This window comes from Suricata suricatta, chromosome 9 (genome assembly GCF_006229205.1).
Source record: "Suricata suricatta isolate VVHF042 chromosome 9, meerkat_22Aug2017_6uvM2_HiC, whole genome shotgun sequence".
In the NCBI taxonomy this organism is placed as follows: Eukaryota; Metazoa; Chordata; class Mammalia; order Carnivora; family Herpestidae; genus Suricata; species Suricata suricatta.
In genome coordinates this window covers 107,795,655-107,804,997 of record NC_043708.1, presented here as the reverse complement: position 1 = coordinate 107,804,997, position 9,343 = coordinate 107,795,655, and the positions used below count along the sequence as shown (strand labels likewise).

The window sequence follows — 9,343 nt, the reverse complement described above, 5'->3', positions numbered from 1 at the left end:
GGTACGAGCCGGGCAGGCAGGGCCGCGTCTGCTCCATCACGCCGCCGCTGCAGCTGCGCGAGCAGGCCGACCAGGGGCCCCAGGCGCCCCACACGCCCTGGGCGCCGCCGCCTCCGCTGTCTTCGGGAGCGCCCTGGGCCGCCGCCATCCGCTGCGGGACCTGCGGAGACAGAGGCCGGTTAGGGGACCCGAACACTCACCTGTTCCTGCTTCACCCCCAGAGGCGCTGGATAACCCGAAAGCCTTATCCGTTAGGCTCTAGTAAGCACAGGGCTGGTTTTCAAATCGGAAGAACGAAATGAATATAATCCAGCCTAGGGTATATTCGTCGTATACCAATACACTCATAAAATATAACTCGGACTTTTTTTTTTTTTTAACAGAGAAAGGGACACACAAATGTAAACGAGCCTAAGGCTCACATAACTTGGCCTTTGCTTCCGGTGCCATGACCTTGGAGAGCTCAGTGTGGTGCCCTCTCTGTGAGAGAGGCATATCCCTCCAGAATCTCCCTTAACCTCCAACCGGACTTCCCTTCAACTGCTGGAGAGGCTGCTTGTCTTAGTTGCCATGCAGTCCGGGTACTGGGGACACCGCCAATTAGAGGCCGTGCCCTAGAGCCGGGTGCCTAGGGTCACATCCCTGCCAGCACTTTTAGCAGTGTGACTAGAAGTTTCTGAACCTCTCTGGGTCTCACTGTGTTCTACAGAAGGGAGGTACCTACCTCACAAGGATGTAAGGAGATTTAAGTCAGGTCATCCATGTAGGTAGCAGGGAGCCTGGCACTAAATTTGTTAGTAACCATAAAATGATCATTTTCCTGCTTCCATAGTAAATCAGAAGGAGTCAGAAATGTCAGAAAGTTTCAAAGTTCTAACCAGAAGGTAATTCTACACTCCTATTCATTTAATCCATCCTTTCACAGAGAACTATGCCAGGCGTGGCACTCAGGGTAGGGACACAGGGTTCCTTCATTATGCAGGCTCACTATCCGCCACGCTGAGCTAGGCCCTGCAGACCAGGAGGAAAGCACCCCTGCTCCACACAAATGGCCTGGGCCCAGCAGAAGAGCACTCTGCAGCTAGTACAAGATTGGGGGACCCTTCTGGGGGGGACTGGCTTCCCTGGTGGGGTGGGGAGGGGAGAGCGATTGGCTCCGTCGGGTTTAGCATCGGACTCTTGATTTGGGCTCAGGTCATGATGCCAGGGTCACGGGATCCAGCCCTGTGTCAGGCTCCACGCCCAGTTTAGGATTCTGTCTCCCGCTGCCCCTCTTCCCAGCTTGCTCTCACTCTCTTTCTCCCCCCCCTCAAAAATAATTAATTTTAAAAAAATTAAGAAGGGGCGCCTGGGTGGCTTAGTGGGTTAGCGTCCGACTTCGGCTCAGGTCATGATCTCACAGTTCATGGGTTCCAGCCCCGTCCAGCTCTGTGCTGAGAGGTCAGAGCCTGGAGCCTGCTTCCGATTCTGTGTCTCCCTCTCTCCCTCTCTCTGGCCCTCCCAGCTCATGTTCAGACTCTCTCTCTCTCTCTCTCTCTCTCTCTCTCTCAAAAATAAATAAACATTAAAAACACACACACACACTAAAAAGAGAAGAAGAAGGCCGCAGGGAAGGAATCACAGTAATAGCTGTAATAGTCAGGTGCCCACTCAGGACCAGGTAACACATGTGTTTGGGCCTCACGGCGGCCCCTGTTACTACCATTCTCACCTCTCAGAGGTGTGGCTTCCCAACTAAGGCTCAGAGATGTGACCTGCCCAGGTCATGTTGCCACAGCACTGACCACACTTTCTTTAGAACATGAATGTTTCAGTGAACCTCACGCTTTCATCTGAAGTGCAAAAAGCCGTGATTAACTCGTTTTTTGTTTTTTTAGATCTTGGTTTTTGGCAGCATTCTTTGGCCCAAAGCTCAAAGACTTTTATGGTTGTGTTCTTCCTCTGTCCCCACAGTACCCCTGAGCGGTGAGAAGGTCCAGAGACCGTCCTCGCCTTTGTGCAGAGCAAATCCCAGAAGACCGAGCTCCTTCCCGCCACATGGAAATGACAGGTGGAGCTAGGGGGACCCGAGAGGGGGCCTGTGAGGACTTGAGGAGGAAGCCCATTTGATGTGCCTGAGGCGAGTGCTCAGGAAGCCTTGTCACTGCTGTGGCGGGCACTGCAGTCACTAACAGAGAGGGCTTAGCCCTTGGTTAGAGTCTTTGTCCTCAGGTCATCAGTCACCCCAAAGCCTTGGGGCTTATTTAATTGAGGCCATTTTCCTTCAACTACATTCCAGTGCAGAGTGGTCTATGGCTGACGTCTACAGCTTAAGTTGGGTTCCTGGAAGGTTCAGGGAGCAACAATGGGATGAGATGGAGTGGAAGGAACCCAGGGAGCAAATAAGCATCTAACCGGAGAGTGAAGCCCAGAGCCGGATGCCAGCCAGCCAGCCTTGGGGCGCCATGTTCAGAGAGCCAAGGCAAGAGGTTGAAAGGAACATGGGGTTGAGCCAGTGGGAGATGGGGTCAGAGCAAGGGCAAGACAGAAGGTTCTGTGACAGGAGGGCTGCAGTTCTGCGCGGCCGGGTCATGAGCAGCAGCGGGGTGAATGGGCATGTGAATAGTGAATACATTCAACTCATCGTACTGAACTGGGGACCCAGGAGAGAAATAAATACAGAGCAAAATGAAAAAACACGAGCTTTCTCCTCCTCTCTTACATGTCTTGATTTTTAATATCAAACTGATCATGGATTCACTCAGGTGTTTGGGGGGAAAAATGTACTTAATTAGGCCACAGTCTTGATACATAAAGTAACCCCTGAAGTGTGTGTAGTGGGTGGAATGGTGGCATGTCCGTGCCCTAGCCCGGCAGAACTTGTGAATATGGCCTTATTTGGAAAAAGGCTCCTTCTATAATACTGATTGAGATGAGAACATCCTGGATCTTCTAGGCGGGCCCTAAACCCAATGACAAGTGTTCTCATATGATACAGAAGAGAAAACGCAGAGAGGAGAAGGCCATGTGGCCATCGAGGCAGACTGGAGAGAGAGAGCCGTGAGCAGGAATGCAGGGAGCCACCACACGCTGAAAGAAGCAGGAAGGGGTTTTCCCCCGTAACTGATAGGACTGGAAGGAGTGGGAACCCGGCAACACCTTGATATTGAGCTTCTGGCCTCCAGAATTGTGAGGAATAAATTTCTGTGGTTTGTGGTGATTTGTGACAACAGCCCAAGGAAACAAATACAGTGTTAATTACTTTGAGGACAAGGAAGGAAAGTGGACAGGCATTTGCTGAGCACCTTTTCTGGGTCTGGCATTGTGCAAAGCCTTCAGGTAGGGACAGGCTCTATGGCCTAGGCACCACTAGCGCCATGTTACACTTTACAGGGCCCCTCGGCCACCCCGACAGGCTGGTGTTATTTTGTGCCCTCTACAGGAAAGAACTGAGGCCGCTAGAGCCTGCATGGCTTGCCCAGTGTCAGGCTGGTAAAGGGCACAGACAGGACTGAGACCGAGTTTTGCTCACTCCTATTCCAGGGTCCTTCCCCCAACCCCCCTGCAGCATGTTGCCTCCCTGCCTGCTTTTGGTGGAAAATAGAAGGGTAAAATGAGTAGAAATAAATCCGCTTTGATAGTTCTAGAAGGATAACTGCAGTAAACAAACAAAGGCAGACGTTGTGTGTCTGGCACATTGGGGGATTTCGGTGATCCACGGCCTCCTGAGTTCTCATTAACACGGATAAGGAAGGCACTGTCACTACCATCGCAATTGCACATGCAGCTGTACTAAAAAGCCACTTCCTAGAACTAATCCCACCCTTAATTTAGCTTCCCATTGCCAAATTGGGCAGGGTCCCTGGGGGAAGAAAACACGAAACCACATTCCATCCTATTCTATTCATAAGAATTCTCTGATTTATAGTTGAATTATGGTGAGCGACTTGAAATTCCATCTCAGTCCCCATGGTGGGAATCCAACCACATACTCCAAAATTGTATTTTTATAGTACGCAGCCAGAAACAAAGGAAAAAGACACAGAAAAACAAAAGGAAGGAAGAAAGGGAGGGAGGAAAACAAAGAAAGAGAAAGAAAGGAAGAAAGGAAGAACAGAGAAAAAAAAAATAAAGGGAAGGGGGCTTTGGATGTGGGCCCCCTGACAGCATCAAACTCCGCTCCTCCGCCCATTCCTCCCCAGCCCTCCCAGGGACCCCCTTCCTCCTTGTTTTCCCATAGTCAAGGAGGTTTCTATGATGCAAGATGGGAAAGCTTTCAAGTGTCCTGAGACACAATATCCCTAAAATCATAACAAACTAACAGGACCTTAGTTAGTCAGGGACAAGCATCAAAACCAAAGACCAAATCATGATGAGAGACCAGAACAAAGAAAGAGTCGAAACGTGAAGCCTCGTAACCGGCCAGCACATTGCTCCTTCCCCAGCATATACATGGCATGTTAAGACTGAGGCGCTTCTAAAATACACCCTAAACTGCTGTCTTTTCCTCACAAAGATTACTAACCAATCAGTAAGAAAAACATGAACAACCCAATGGAAATAGGGACAAAGGGCATGAGCGTGTGGTTCACAGTCATCATGGACTGAATGCATCCCTCTCAAACTTCAAATGTTGAAGTCCTACCCGCAAGGTGATTATATTTGGAAGCGAGGCCTTGGGAGGTAATTAGGTTTAGATGATGTCATGTGGGTGACACTCCATGATAGGGCTCCTGTCCTTATGAGAAGAGTAAGAAAGACCAGGACTCTCTCTCTCTGTCTCTCTCGGCCACATGAGGACATAGTGAGAAGCCAGTATCTGCAAGCCTGAAAGAGAGCCTTCCTGGGCAACCAAATCTTGATCCTGGATTTCCTAGTCTCCAGAACTGAGAGACCTAAATCCCTGGTGTTCAAGCCCACTTGTCAGTGGTATTTTGTTAGAGCAATTCAGGCTGACCAACACAACAGAGAAATAAATACAGTATGTGAAAGCTGTTTAACATCACGTATAATCAAACAACAGCAACAACAGAATAAAACAACAGAATTCCCATTTATACCTGTGAGACTGGCAAGGAGTAGAGTCTGACAAGACTGGTATGATATGGTAATAATCTTCACTGCATGCGACACTAAATCAGGGCAACTTTGGAGGGAACTTTGCAATACCTATCACAATTATATTTTATTTTTAATTGTTTTTTTTTAATGTTTGTTTCTTTATTTTGAGAGAGAGAGAGAAAGCCAGGGAGGGGCAGAGGGCAGGGAAGAATCCCAAGCCCGCCCCGTGCCACCAGCGTAGAGCCTTACATGGGCCTCAATCCCACAAACCATGAGATCTGTGACCTGAACCGAAATCAAGGGCTGGCCACTCAATGGACTGAGCCACCCAAGCGGCCTGGCAGTCAAAAGTTTTATAATGTGTAAGAAGCATATCTAACCCCCAAACCAAACTGGTTCTTGCTGCATGCCACTGGAGGTTCCAAAGGACACGGGCAGGATGGGAGTCGGGGTAAGATAACAGAATTAAAAGAGAAGCTTTTCAAAGTACACAAGCCATGCTATGCCCCTTCCCCCAGAGATTACGATGTATCCTGCCTGAAGTGAGGCAGAAGTCATGGGAGAAATGTGTATTTTGGATAAAATCCCCCAAACCTTTTAATATCCCCTTCCTCCCTTAGAAGCGACTATTTGATATTATGGTGCCTCTCTAAATAGTCCAGACTGGGGCATGAGCCAGGGAGCAGAGAAAGGGAAGGGCATTCCGAGAAGTGAGAGAGTCAGGGAAGCTACTTTCCTATTGAACTCAACTTGAGCCATGAAAAAGAAGAGGAGGTAGCCGAGCCAGAGGGAGAGCTGAAATCTCCCCAATGGTTTTAGGTTTGGAGCTGGATGCCATAACTAACTACATTTTGGGATCAGTTGTACGGAAGTTAATATTAGGCAACGATTTTTGCGTAAATGTGTATCAACAGTAAGACGTGTGTGTAGGGCAGCCTGGCAGTCATTCCCCTTTCCCTGGATCCTTTAGGAAATCACCCCTCCACACTGAATGAAGTGTGGTGGGAATGTGTTCAGGGGCCCTACCAGCTGAAGCCAAGGTAAGCAATGTGGGCGAATGGGACGCTCCCTCCCTGAAATCTGAATAGCGAGTAAAGGGGCCAAGAGACCACAAATGGCTTCAGGTCCTTCATCCTGACCCCACTGTTTATGCTCTGAAACCATTTCTTTTGCTCTTCGGCATACCTCAATGCCCACCTGCTTCCGTTGCTTGCAGTGAAGAACTCTAAATAATATCTAAAGGGTTACAAACATTATAATATAAAGCATGGTAACCAAGATAATGTGACATAAACTGGGTCTGCCTTTGGCACAGGAATTGGAGGACAGAAAGCAGACACTGGGATGCCCAGACTGGTCCAGACTTGGCAGAAGCCTCGGGTTTAGGGGAGTCCAGGTCTACAGGATTTGTGGAGATAAAGGCCGACCACAGTCTGCATAACCAGAGAACTGAGGCCTCCCTAAAACAATGGGTTGATGGAATAGGAGGTTCACAGGGACACCGTGTGAGCTCAGAGAAGAGCAGGGGAAGCAACGATCTGAGCAGTTGCGGTTGTCGTGTTTCATCATAATTTTTTTAAGGGAGATGAACAAATCCCCCTTCGATGGCCAAACAAACTAGGGCTTCATAGACTCAATGAAACACCATCATGAACAATACAGAGCAATATGGAAACAGCTTTGTAATATAATATTAAGTGAAAAATGCCAAATACAAACTTGTAACTATACTGTGATTATAATGATGTAAAGATTCTGTAGGCATATAATAAACAAAGCCTGGAAGAGGACGTGGAAAAATGAAAACATATGACGTGTTACTGGAGCTGGGCCCAGGGTAAGTTTTCTTGTAATTTAAAAAAGTTCGGTGATGGTTACAATATTGCCTGCTCAATAAATAAAAATAAATAGGTCAATGAAGAAGGGTTCCGAGCAGATTGTGGGGGCTGGGAGGCACAGAGGATAAACCAAGGTAGTCCTTGTCAGAATTTCTCATCGCCAACAGTAGATCTGGAACTAGGACCACAGCTCTAAATGTTTTCAACGTATTTGGTTTCGGTACTAATGTGAAATCATGTAAGATTTCACTGGTTTCTAATTTTCTTTCTACAAAATTAAACCCAGCATCTGTTCTTCATAGAAAACGAGTCACATGCAAAGTCTGAAATCCTAAAGTCTCATTCGAGAGGAGACTGGAAAAAGTAGGTTTGGTTTTAGCCACATAACCAAGTCAACACCCCAAAGCAAACATTACGAAAAATACACCTTGGAGTTGGAACCCAGAGAGCAAAGCTTTGGAGAGCTGAGAGCAAACGAGAGCAGGAACATTCATCTGGCACCTCAGTTGGGGACATTTTTTACCTGGGACCCTGTGCAGGAGCACGGGGAAGGAGGTGTACTATGATTTAAAAAAAAAAAAAAAAAAAAAAAAAAAGCTCCAAACTCATACCAGATCTGAATGAAGGACCACCACCATGGTTTTCTCTGAGACATAAATTCAAACTTACATCTCAAACACCTATCTTGACTCTGACACAGTACACTGTAATGTCCTCTAATCTTACCTCTAGGCATAACGTCAAGGCCAGCAGCTACGAGATCAAAGTAAGAACCTTATAGTTAGAGGAGACTGGACCAAAACAGGCTCACCTTGACCATTGCATCGGAATCCCCCACTTGGGAATTTATATCTAAATGAGCTCTACAAATGCGTCTCAGGAACAGTTAAGGCTGCACTTACACAAAGCCATAGCAAAGGAGGAGTCAGCGGAGACAGAGATATGTGGAAAGAGAAATACCAAGCCCACACTAAAGCATGAGCCGTAGAGAGGAAAACCAGTTGACGTGCGGTCACCCCAAAGCTAAGCAGGTGTGAGTTAGGGTTGCTCTGCCCCTCCCAGCTCTGTCTGCCTGGCCCTAAGGCTCTCTCTTAACATCTTCTAGTTGGTGAATGCTTAAGTAAATGATCTCAGACACATCAAAACTCTTCCATATCCACCCACGTACGTGATGTTGAGTATGCATTCTGGCCTGAATGCTGGGGGACATAGACATACACTTGCCCTCCTACTCCTGGCCTGTGTTATTTCTTTATGTGTGACCCACAAGGTACCTAGGGGACAACCAACCTCATATCTACTGACACTTGCAGATCCTTCACTCTGACGCCAAACCTAGTGAATAAGAACTTCTAGGGTGGGGCTCAGGAAGATGAATTTTAAACAAGCTTCCTTGGTGATTTGAATGCATCCTCTAGTTGGAGAATCGCTGGCCGATGAACACCTCCAGGTGAGACTCAAACAGGGAAGCGCTGACCCTCAAGGCCCCGGACCTCCACCATTCATGCTACTTCCTTAATCCCAAATGCTCTGGCCACATTATTTTATTACTCTCAAACTGCCTGCTCTCTGGCCTACCTCTCTCACTCCAGCCATTCAAGTTGAGGCCAGCTTGGAGTTTATCCTATGAGCCAGGAAAATATTCACAGGCGATAACCGCCTAATAGAGGATTCCCGTGTTACAGAGCAGACTCCATTTGAAATGTACTTTTAACAACAGAAGTATAGCAGCAAAGCAAGTACAGAAAGATGAAAGGAAAGGAAGGGAAGACTCGTGGGAAACCCTGCGCTGGCCCCTGTGTTCAAGTCCCAAGTCTGCTGCTACTCAGTTTGTGGTTTGGGGCAAGTCAGTCTGTGGCTCTGGTCCTCAGTTTCCCTATCAGTAAAATGAGCCGGCTGGGCTTGATGCGAGCCGGGGTCCCTTCCAGTGCTAACAGGCTCTGATTTTTCCTGGAAGAGCTCTTACATTCCTTGCCACATACTGATTTCGTTTCAAGGACAACAGCACAGGGAGGCAGTCTCACAGGTCGTGCCCAGGGTTCCCCACTGCCAGCCAACAGCAAGCGCAGAAGATCTTCCCTAAATGCAGTGCGAGAGAGGCCTGGATGCCTTTCCACGATCTTCAAAGGCAGGGCCCAGCCAAAATGATGGAATGAGGTAAATATTTGGATGTGATCTGCATCATCGGAAACAATCTCCTTTATGAAACTGACCTGACTCTTTCATCACCAGCCACACAGAAATTCTCCTCAGTTATAACCAGAAAGTAATACAGAGTATGGGCTGGGTACTGGAGTCTGCCCCGTCTTGCCGCACAGTTACCCGGGAAACGGAAGCAGATGTCTGTGCACAGTGCCTGTGTGTGTTCTTTTGTTTGGTGGCTGGTCCGTTTGGCCTCATGCTCTCAACAGCGTTTGCCTATCTACAACCCAAGCCAACCAGGGCAGTCAAAATAATGAGTAATG

General features: G+C 47.9%; 1 long non-coding RNA gene across 1 annotated transcript in view; it reads right to left on the bottom strand.

Annotated features, from left to right (window-relative positions):
- Nucleotides 1–96: 96 nt before the first annotated feature.
- Nucleotides 97–9,343, bottom strand: part of LOC115302617 — a 58,855-nt gene continuing 49,608 nt past the window's right edge. Inside the window, exon 3 of the long non-coding RNA XR_003913561.1 lies at nucleotides 97–160. This is a non-coding gene — a long non-coding RNA (uncharacterized LOC115302617). The remainder of the gene's footprint in view (nucleotides 161–9,343) is intronic.